This window comes from Gobio gobio, assembly GCF_949357685.1.
Source record: "Gobio gobio genome assembly, chromosome: 5".
Lineage (NCBI taxonomy): Eukaryota > Metazoa > Chordata > Actinopteri > Cypriniformes > Gobionidae > Gobio > Gobio gobio.
Window position 1 is genome coordinate 21503365 of NC_137101.1, and position 10466 is coordinate 21513830.

Sequence of the window (10466 nt, forward strand, 5' to 3'; positions counted from 1 at the left end):
TCAGTGTTCCCTTTGGTTGGGCTTTGGAACATTCATATTATTATAACTCTTTATATTGATGCAGTGATGCAACAAGAAATCACAGTTATTTGGTTTCAAAGGAAGATAAGTAATAAATAGGTTGCTTTTAAAAGTTGACCTAGCTTCTGACTGAATAACTATAGTTAATGATTTAGTCAGAAATTAGGTCACCTTTTAAAATTAACCTATGTAATATTTCCCTTTATAATGCCATCCATCCATCCATCTTCTTCCGCTTATCCGGGGCCGGGTCGCGGGGGCAGCAGTCTAAGCAGAGATGCCCAGACTTCCCTCTCCCTAGACACTTCCTCTAGCTCTTCCGGGGGGACACCGAGGCGTTCCAAGGCCAGCCGGGAGACATAGTCCCTCCAGCGTGTCCTTGGTCTTCCCCGGGGCCTCCTCCCGGTTGGACATGCCCGAAACACCTTCCCGGGAAGGCGTTCAGGAGGCATCCGGAACAGATGCCCGAGCCACCTCAGCTGTCCCCTCTCGATGTGGAGGAGCAGCGGCTCTACTCCGAGTTCCTCCCGAGTGACTGAGCTTCTCACCCTATCTCTAAGGGAGCGCCCAGCCACCCTGCGGAGAAAGCTCATTTCGGCCGCCTGTATCCGGGATCTTGTCCTTTCGGTCATGACCCAAAGCTCATGACCATAGGTGAGAGTAGGAACGTAGATTGACCGGTAAATCGAGAGCTTCGCCTTACGGCTTAGCTCTTTCTTCACCACGACAGACCGGTACATCGACCGCATTACTGCAGAAGCTGCACCGATCCGTCTGTCAATCTCCCGTTCCATCCTCCCCTCACTCGTGAACAAGACCCCTAGATACTTGAACTCCTCCACTTGAGGCAGGAACTCTCCACCAACCTGAAGTGGGCAAGCCACCCTTTTCCGACTGAGGACCATGGCCTCGGATTTGGAGGTGCTGATCCCCATCCCAGCCGCTTCACACTCGGCTGCAAACCGTCCCAGTGCATGCTGAAGGTCCTGGTTAGAAGGGGCCAACACGACAACGTCATCCGCAAAGAGCAGAGACGAAACCGTGTGGTCCCCAAACCTGACACCCTCCGGCCCTTGGCTGCGCCTAGAAATTCTGTCCATAAAAATTATGAACAGAACCGGCGACAAAGGGCAGCCCTGCCGGAGTCCAACATGCACCGGGAACAAGTCTGACTTACTGCCGGCAATGCGGACCAAACTCCTGCTTCGGTCATACAGGGACCGGACAGCCCTCAGCAAAGGACCCCGGACCCCATATTCCCCCAGCACCCTCCACAGGACGCCGCGAGGGACACAGTCGAATGCCTTCTCCAAATCCACAAAACAAATGTGGACTGGTTGGGCAAACTCCCATGAACCCTCCAGCACCCTGTAGAGGGTATAGAGCTGGTCCAGTGTTCCACGACCAGAACGAAAACCACACTGTTCCTCCTGAATCCGAGGTTCAACTATCGGCCGAATTCTCCTCTCCAGTACCCTGGCATAGACTTTCCCGGGGAGGCTGAGAAGTGTGATCCCCCTGTAGTTGGAACACACCCTCCGGTCCCCCTTCTTAAAAAGAGGGACCACCACCCCGGTCTGCCATCCCAGAGGCACTGTCCCCGACCGCCACGCGATGCTGCAGAGGCGTGTCAGCCAAGACAGCCCCACAACATCCAGAGACTTGAGGTACTCAGGGCGGATCTCATCCACCCCCGGTGCCTTGCCACCGAGGAGTTTCTTGACCACCTCGGTGACTTCAGCCCGGGTGATGGACGAGTCCTCCTCTGAGCCCCCAGCCTCTGCTTCCTCAATGGAAGACGTGACGGCGGGATTGAGGAGATCCTCGAAGTATTCCTTCCACCGTCCGACAACATCCCCAGTTGAGGTCAACAGCCGCCCATCGCCACTGTAAACAGCGTTGGTAGGGCACTGCTTCCCCCTCCTGAGGCGCCGGACGGTTTGCCAGAATCTCTTCGAGGCCAGCCGATAGTCCTTTTCCATGGCCTCACCGAACTCCTCCCAGGCCCGAGTTTTTGCCTCCACAACCACCCGGGCTGCAGTCCGTTTAGCCTGCCGGTACCTGTCAGCTGCCTCAGGAGTCCCACAAGCCAGCCAGGCCCGATAGGACTCCTTCTTCAGCTTGACGGCATCCCTTACTTCCGGTGTCCACCACCGGGTTCGGGGATTGCCGCCTCGACAGGCACCGGAGACCTTGCGTCCACAGCTCCGAGCAGCCGCTTTGACAATGGAGGTGGAGAACATGGTCCACTCGGACTCAATATCTCCAGCCTCCCTCGGGATCCGGTCGAAGCTCTGCCGGAGGCAGGAGTTGAAGATCTCTCTGACAGGAGACTCGGCCAAACGTTCCCAGCAGACCCTCACAGTACGTTTGGGTCTACCGAGTCTATCCAGCTTCCTCCCCCGCCATCGGATCCAACTCACCACCAGGTGGTGATCAGTTGACAGCTCCGCCCCTCTCTTCACCCGAGTGTCCAAGACATACGGCCGCAGGTCAGATGAAACGACCACGAAGTCGATCATTGACCTACGACCTAGGGTGTCCTGGTGCCATGTGCACTGATGGACACCCTTATGCTTGAACATGGTGTTCGTTATGGACAAACTGTAACTAGCACAGAAGTCCAATAACTGAACACCACTCGGGTTCAGATCAGGGGGGCCGTTCCTCCCAATCACGCCCCTCCAGGTTTCACTGTCATTGCCCACGTGGGCGTTGAAGTCCCCCAGTAGAACGACGGAGTCCCCAGTCGGAGCACTCTCCAGCACCCCTCCCAGGGACACCAAGAAGGCCGGGTACTCTGCACTGCTGTTTGGCCCGTAGGCACACACAACAGTGAGAGACCTATCCCCGAGCCGAAGCCGCAGGGAAACGACCCTCTCGTTCACCGGGGTAAACTCCAACACATGGCGGCAGAGCTGGGGGGCTATAAGCAAACCCACACCAGCCCGCCGCCTCTCACCATGGGCAACTCCAGAGTGGTGAAGAGTCCATCCCCTCTCGAGAAGTGTGGTTCCAGAGCCCAAGCCGTGCGTGGAGGTGATTCCGACTATCTCTAGTCGGAACCTCTCAACCTCACGCACAAGCTCAGGCTCTTTCCCCGCCAGCGAGGTGACATTCCATGTCCCAAGAGCCAGTTTCCGTGTCCAGGGATCGGGTCGTCTAGGCCCCCGCCTTCGACTGCTGCCCGATTCGCTTTGCACCGGCCCCTTACGGTCCCTCCCGTGAGTGGTGGGCCCACGGGAAGGTGTCCCCACGTCGCTCCTTCGGGCTGAGCCTGGCCGGACCCCGTGGGGGAAGGCCCGGCCACCAGGCGCTCGCATACGAGCCCCAACCCCAGGCCTGGCTCCAGGGTGGGGCCCCGGCTGCGCCATACCGGGCGACGTCACGGTCCTCCTTTTATTTGGCATCATAAGGGTTTTTGAACTGCTCTTAGTCTGACCCGTCACCTAGGACCTGTTTGCCTTGGGAGACCCTACCAGGGGCATATAGCCCCGGACAACGTAGCTCCTAGGGTCATTCGGGTACTCAAACCCCTCCACCACGTTAAGGTGGCAGTTCATGGAGGAGCCCCCCCCCCTTTATAATGATCGTTTACAATTACACTAAAAATGTAGTTAAAAACAAACAAGCAAACTGATGACTGTTAAAGGCAGTGGAGTGTAGACTGACTTCAGCAGGGGCACAAGGATAAAAAGAGCTTTTTTAAAAACAAATTTTGGGCAACTCAACTAATTTGGTTTGCTTTTACAGTATTTAAGCTAATTCATTTATTAGTAAATAATTTCCCCAAGTTTTCAACTATTACATGTTTTTGGATAGTTAAACCATGGTTTTATTTGAAGCCCCCCTGAAGTTGCCATTGAAAAAGGAATGTGATGTATTCTAGTATATCTATGATTCTCCTTTCAGAGCAGCAAATAAATAGTCCAGATCAGAGCCACTTCTGAATTAATGAGCAACAAAATCAGCCTTAGATTTTCACTCAGCCCTTTTGAGGCTACATTGATGTGGCCCACGAAGGAATTGAGTTTGACATCCCAGATCCCAAACTGATGACTTTATTTTACATTCCCACAAGAAAGTGGACTTACACAAAATATTATTATTATTATTATTTTACTTCTTCTTTACTTACTTACTTCTTTGTCTTACCAGTTTTGTCTAACATTACCAATTAAAGATTCAAATACTTCTCTAATCTCCACATATGCATAATAATAGGATCTTAGGACTCTTAAAACCCTTTATGGTGCAGCGTTGCTATATGGCAACAATTAATTTCTCACTTCCTTGTTATTCAGAAAAAAATACAATATATTGCACTATGGGAATTAAAAGGGCAGGACTTAAGGTAGCCAATAATTTGCTGTTTTTAATTCAGATGACATTTGAATGCCCCTCCAAAGCTCACTCCCACGGAAGACACCTGTTGAAGTGCTCCAGAAATTGCTCTATGAACCTCATTTCTTCTCAAGGTTTTTTGTTTAGTTTTTTTGTGCAGCATCTTTGATGATGTGAATTAGATATTTTTATTCACAAATCAACTTTGTCTAACATAGTTTTACTGTAAATTGAGAAAATATCAATGTTTCCATATGGCAACGCTGTCCCACAGTGGAATTGCAGTAATGTATTTCCCAGGAAGAGTGCAGAGTTAGCTCCATGTGAAAAGATTGAGGATGAGTTAGCCAAATTATAGGGAACGATAGGGATTAAATGATAGGGATCTACTTATTTTTGGTTTTCATGAGGCCCAAGTATATACATTTATCAATTTCTAAAATATATGTGCATTTAATAAGAAAAGAAAATCATAATTTCACAGAAAAATTGTACCAAAATTCCATTGTGGTACAGCGTTGGCCTATGGCAACGTTTCCCTAAGTAAATAATAAACCCAGCTCTTTTTTTAGCAGTAGGCCTACTTATTCTCCTGCTTTCTGCTATTTCACGGTTTCCTCTGTCTACCTTTTTGGCTGATCTGATAAAGAAACTGGATCCAATATTTATGGCGTCTTGACACGATTAAAATATATCAGTTATTATCAAGATATTCTCTTTATTTTCTCAATCTCACTGTGCTGTTTATGGCTTTTTCGTGATGGTGTCACATTGTCGAGACCTGACCGGCTAGTAATCAAACAAATCTTCTTATTAGACACTAAATATTGGTTCATTGTTTTTATTCCAATTCCACACAAAAAAATGTTCATGTCTTTTTTAAATCTATTAGCCTATCACTATCAGTCATTCTTCCAAATAAAAACGAGTGGGAAATTAAATTAAACTGTTGGACTGTAGGGGGCAAGATTTCAACACATTAAGCCTGAAAATATGGAACTGACAAATAGAGGAGAAAATGAAATCAAAAGTGACTTTGTGTCTTGTGCACCCGCAAGTACTGTAGAACAGTTTATTATTACTTATTTGTTTGTTCGTTTGTATGTATGTTTGTTTGTTTTCTTAAGCTTTCATTTGCACCTATTTGGGATATTTGAATGTTTATTCCACCAGTCAAATTCAAAGTAGAAAACTGTCGACCAACCGATAAGTTCCATTCCAGTCAGCTACCGAACTTGTTTGATGTCATATTTAGGAGTCTTGAGGGCTCATTATCTGCTTGATGCTTATGTATTTAGTTATGCCCTATGTAGTGCTTTCACATTATTTACTTTAAAGGGATAGTTCACCCAATAATGAAAATGTTGTCAGCATTCACTCACCCTCATGTTGTTCCAAACCTGTATGAGTTTCTTTCTTCTGCTGAACACAAAAGAAGATATTTTAAAGAATATTGGCAATTCGAATGTTGGTCCTTGCACCATCTTGGAATTGCTCCTTTTATTATTGATCATTATTCTCCTGTTTTATTGCTGTGAAGCTGCTGCTTTGAAATAATCTGTATTGAATTTGTACAAAGCGCTATATAAATTATTGTGACTTGAATAATGAATTCAAAGCCACAATTATCTCACTAAATTGACAATTCTAGCTGCATTGGTCCCTTGTTTCACATGTTACAAACCCATTCAATAAACATGAAACTCAAAATCTTCCAAAGACAAATCTAAAAACACTAAAATGTTATTCTTAACAAGTAACTTCCTCTTGTTTTTTAATTAAAATTCCTCAAAATCCTTAAAACAAAACAGTTTTACTTCTTCTGCATATTTAGACCCAACACTGCATATGTTTATTTCTGTCTTATGACAGGATTTGAAGTCTAAGTGGTCGTAAAAAAAATAGTCACTCTCAGGACCTTCGGGCCAAAAATGACCCCCATAGTAAATGAATGGTAAACTAGTTTTTTTGTGCATACAATCTACAAATTCGCCAGGATACACATAAAAAGGACTCAACAGTGAAGGGGTGAATCTCTAAAACATCAAGAGTGCAAAACAGACAAAAAAACTCACACACACAAATTAACACGTGCCATTCCAAAAGCTAATTGTGTTTTTGTGTGTGTGTGTGTGTGAGAGTTTGTTTGGGATATTAGGACATTAGGGATAAGTATCTAGATGCTCATTTGAATCGCACTCAATCACTGTCACTCACCCTGCTAAAATCCATGTTGTAGTTATTTATCGTCCTCCAGGTCAACTGGGTAACTTCCTGGAGGAATTGGATATGTTACTCTCTCACTTCCCTGAGGATGGCACTCCTCTGGTACTGCTCGGTGACTTCAACATTCACCTTGATAAACCCCAGGCTGCAGACTTCACCACTCTTCTGACCTCATTTGATCTTAAGCGAGTATCTACTACAGCTACTCATAAATCAGGTAACCATCTTGATCTTATCTACACACGCTACTGCTCCACAGACGTCACTTTAGTTACTCCTTTGCACACCTCAGATCACTTTCTCATCACTCTTAACCTCCTACTAACTCCTAACACAACACACACTCCTCCGCTGATTACCTTTCGGCGTAATCTACGCTCACTCTCTCCCTCCCGTCTATCCACTATGGTTTCCTCCTCACTCCCTCCACCTGCTCAGTTCTCAGCAATGGACACTAACAGTGCTACTGACACTCTTTGCTCCACTCTAACATCTTGCTTAGACAACTTCTGTCCCATTTCATCCAGGCCAGCCCGCACCACTCCCTCTGCCCCCTGGCTGTCTGATGTTCTCCGCGAACATCGCTCTGGGCTCCGGGCGGCAGAGAGGAAGTGGCGCAAAACTAAAAACACTACTGACCTGACCCTGTATCAGTCTCTCCTCGCTTCCTTCTCTACTAACGTCTCCACTGCTAAAACTACATACTACCACAACAAAATCCACAACTGCTCTGACTCTCGTGCACTCTTCAGAACGTTCTCTTCGCTCCTCTGCCCCCCCCCCCTCCTTCATCAACTCTTACAGCTGACGACTTTGCATCATTTTTCACACAAAAAACCTCCTCCATCAGCAGCCAATTCTCCGCACCACAAACCGACACGCACATCTCAACAACCATAACACATACGCTCCCCTCTTTTTCTCTGCTCTCTGAAGCTGAAGTCTCCAAACTCATCCTTTCCAACCACCCCACTACCTGTCCGCTTGACCCTATCCCCACTCACCTCCTTCAGGCCATTTCTTCTTCTGTTACTCCTGCACTCACTCACATTGTCAACACCTCTCTTCAAACCGGGACCTTCCCCACAGCATTTAAGCAGGCTCGGGTAACCCCACTGCTTAAGAAACCCTCTCTTAACCCAGCACTTTTAGAAAACTACAGACCGGTATCCCTTCTGCCTTTCATTGCAAAGACACTCGAGCGAGTTGTTTTTAACCAGCTCTCTACGTTTCTTGAACAGAACAACCTCCTGGATATCAACCAATCTGGCTTCAAAAGCGGTCACTCAACTGAGACTGCCCTGCTCTCGGTTACGGAGGCACTGAGACAGGCAAGAGCGGCTTCCAGATCCACAGTACTTATCTTACTGGATTTGTCTGCTGCTTTTGACACAGTTAACCACCAGATCCTCCTGTCAACTCTCATGAAGATGGGCATCTCGGGAACTGCTCTCCAGTTGCTCAAGTCTTACCTCTCAGGTAGGTCCTTCAGGGTGTCATGGAGAGGTGAAGTGTCTAAGTCACATCATCTAGCCACTGGAGTTCCACAGGGCTCAGTGCTTGGACCACTTCTCTTCTCCATCTACATGTCATCACTGGGATCGGTCATTCAGAAACATGGCTTTTCCTATCACTGCTATGCAGACGACACTCAACTCTACTTCTCATTTCAACCAGATGATCCCACGGTTGGTGTTCGTATTGCTGCCTGCCTAACAGACATTTCTGTCTGGATGAAGGAGCATCACCTGCAACTCAACCTTGCAAAGACAGAACTGCTTGTGGTCTCAGCCAAACCAGCACTGCATCACAATCTCTCCATTCAGCTAGTATCATCAACCATAACTCCGTCCAGGACAGCCAGGAATCTTGGAGTTGTGATCGATGATCAGCTAAAATTCACTGACCACATTACTGCAACAACCCGGTCCTGCAGATTTGCATTATACAACATTAGGAAGATTAGACCCTTCCTATCTGAGCTGACCACACAACTCTTGGTCCAAGCTCTTGTTCTCTCCAAACTGGACTACTGTAATGCTCTTCTAGCGGGCCTTCCAGCATGCACTATCAAACCCTTGCAACTGATCCAGAATGCAGCGGCGAGGGTGATCTTTAACGAGCCGAAGAGAGCGCACGTCACGCCTTTCTACATCAGACTCCACTGGCTACCAATAGCTGCTCGCATCAAATTCAAGACACTGGTACTCGCCTTCAAAGCAACCACTGGCTCTGCACCAATATACCTTAACTCGCTTGTTCAGACACACACCCTCCAGGAGCTTGCGTTCTGCCAGTGAACGACGCCTTGTGGTGCCATACCAGAGAGGCATGAAATCACTGTCACGGACCTTTTCCTGGACTGCCCCCACCTGGTGGAATGACCTGCCTATCTCAATTCGAGCAGCCGAGTCTGTAGCCATTTTCAAAAAACGGCTAAAGACAGGTCTCTTCCAGCAGCACCTGACCAATCAAGAATAGCACTTAACATTCTATTCATTTTTCTGTCTGTCTAATTTATTTAAAAAAAAAAAAAAAAAAAAAAAAAATTCCTGTGTGTTCTGTGTTAGATTAACTGAGACTTGTTACAGCACTTGCATACTGTAGCCTCTGACTGTTCTAGTTGCTTCTATTGCTCTCATTTGTAAGTCGCTTTGGATAAAAGCGTCTGCTAAATGACTAAATGTAAATGTAAATGTAATAGTATCTAGATGCTAATATTAGGGATTAGTATCTAGATGCATGGGTGAAGGGCAGAAACTGCATGTGGACCAATGAGAAGTCCCGTCCTTCCTTGGCTTAGTACCAGAGATCTTCTTCTTGGCCTCTAAGAGGTGTCTGGCTGTTGTCCTAGCATCTTTATCTGATGGCGTTGGACAGTTTGTTTGTGTTAGTCCACCAAGATCCAATCAAAATGTAGCAAACCTTTGTCCACTGTTATGGGCAGTGAGGGGCCCGGCCATAAACTGGGCCCTGGAATGTGCCGTCCACTACAACGTGAAAATTATATCTGAAACTCGCATTGCACCAGGTGTATGATGTCTTTTGGAATTCCCGTTTTCATCTTTATCTTCATGTGTGCTGGCTCCCACACCCAAATGAAACAGGTGGGTGGACTGAGGAATGCAAAAGCCAGACCTGAGCATAATTGGTGTCATTTAAAAACACAAGGAAACGTATCTGTTTTTAATGCAAAACATCCGTGGAAGAACGGGCATGTCAAAATGTTATCAGTTTACAACTTGTGATTGCTTAATAGTTCTTTCACTTTTGTTTTTTCTACAGTCATCAGCTACTTTGTTCCTACATTTGCAAATAACCTTGTTTTTTTTTTTTATACGAAAACCATCATCATTTGTTTCCCCATTGGCACAGGATGTAATACAATTCCATAAAATAAGGATTCCACACTTCAGGGAACAATTATGCTGTAGGGTGTGACACTAAAACGAAATAAAGTTTTAATGTAACCCCATTTGCTCTGCACTGGCAGACAATGATTATTGAGCAATTTTCATGATTATATGGACAGTGTTTGGTGTAAAGATAGACTGATCAATGACAAAAAGTCATTGTAAAACTGGTAATGCTTTCATAATGCTGCAATAATGATGATGCGGTTATTAATTAATAATAGGTCATTTCCAGCAAGTTGTCTAAACTTATCACTCAATGGTGAAAAAATCCAGTGAAATCAAAACCATGGCATGTGGATTTACGGGTCATGGGTGCACACGTAGAGCCAAAAAAAAAGTGATCATTGTACTTGTGAAGAACAGATTCTTCTACATAAATCTTCTGCACAAATTCTTACTCCACCTATCAAGTGTTGCTCTGTATCAGGAAATACAGTGCAGCTATATAAGCTATCTGTC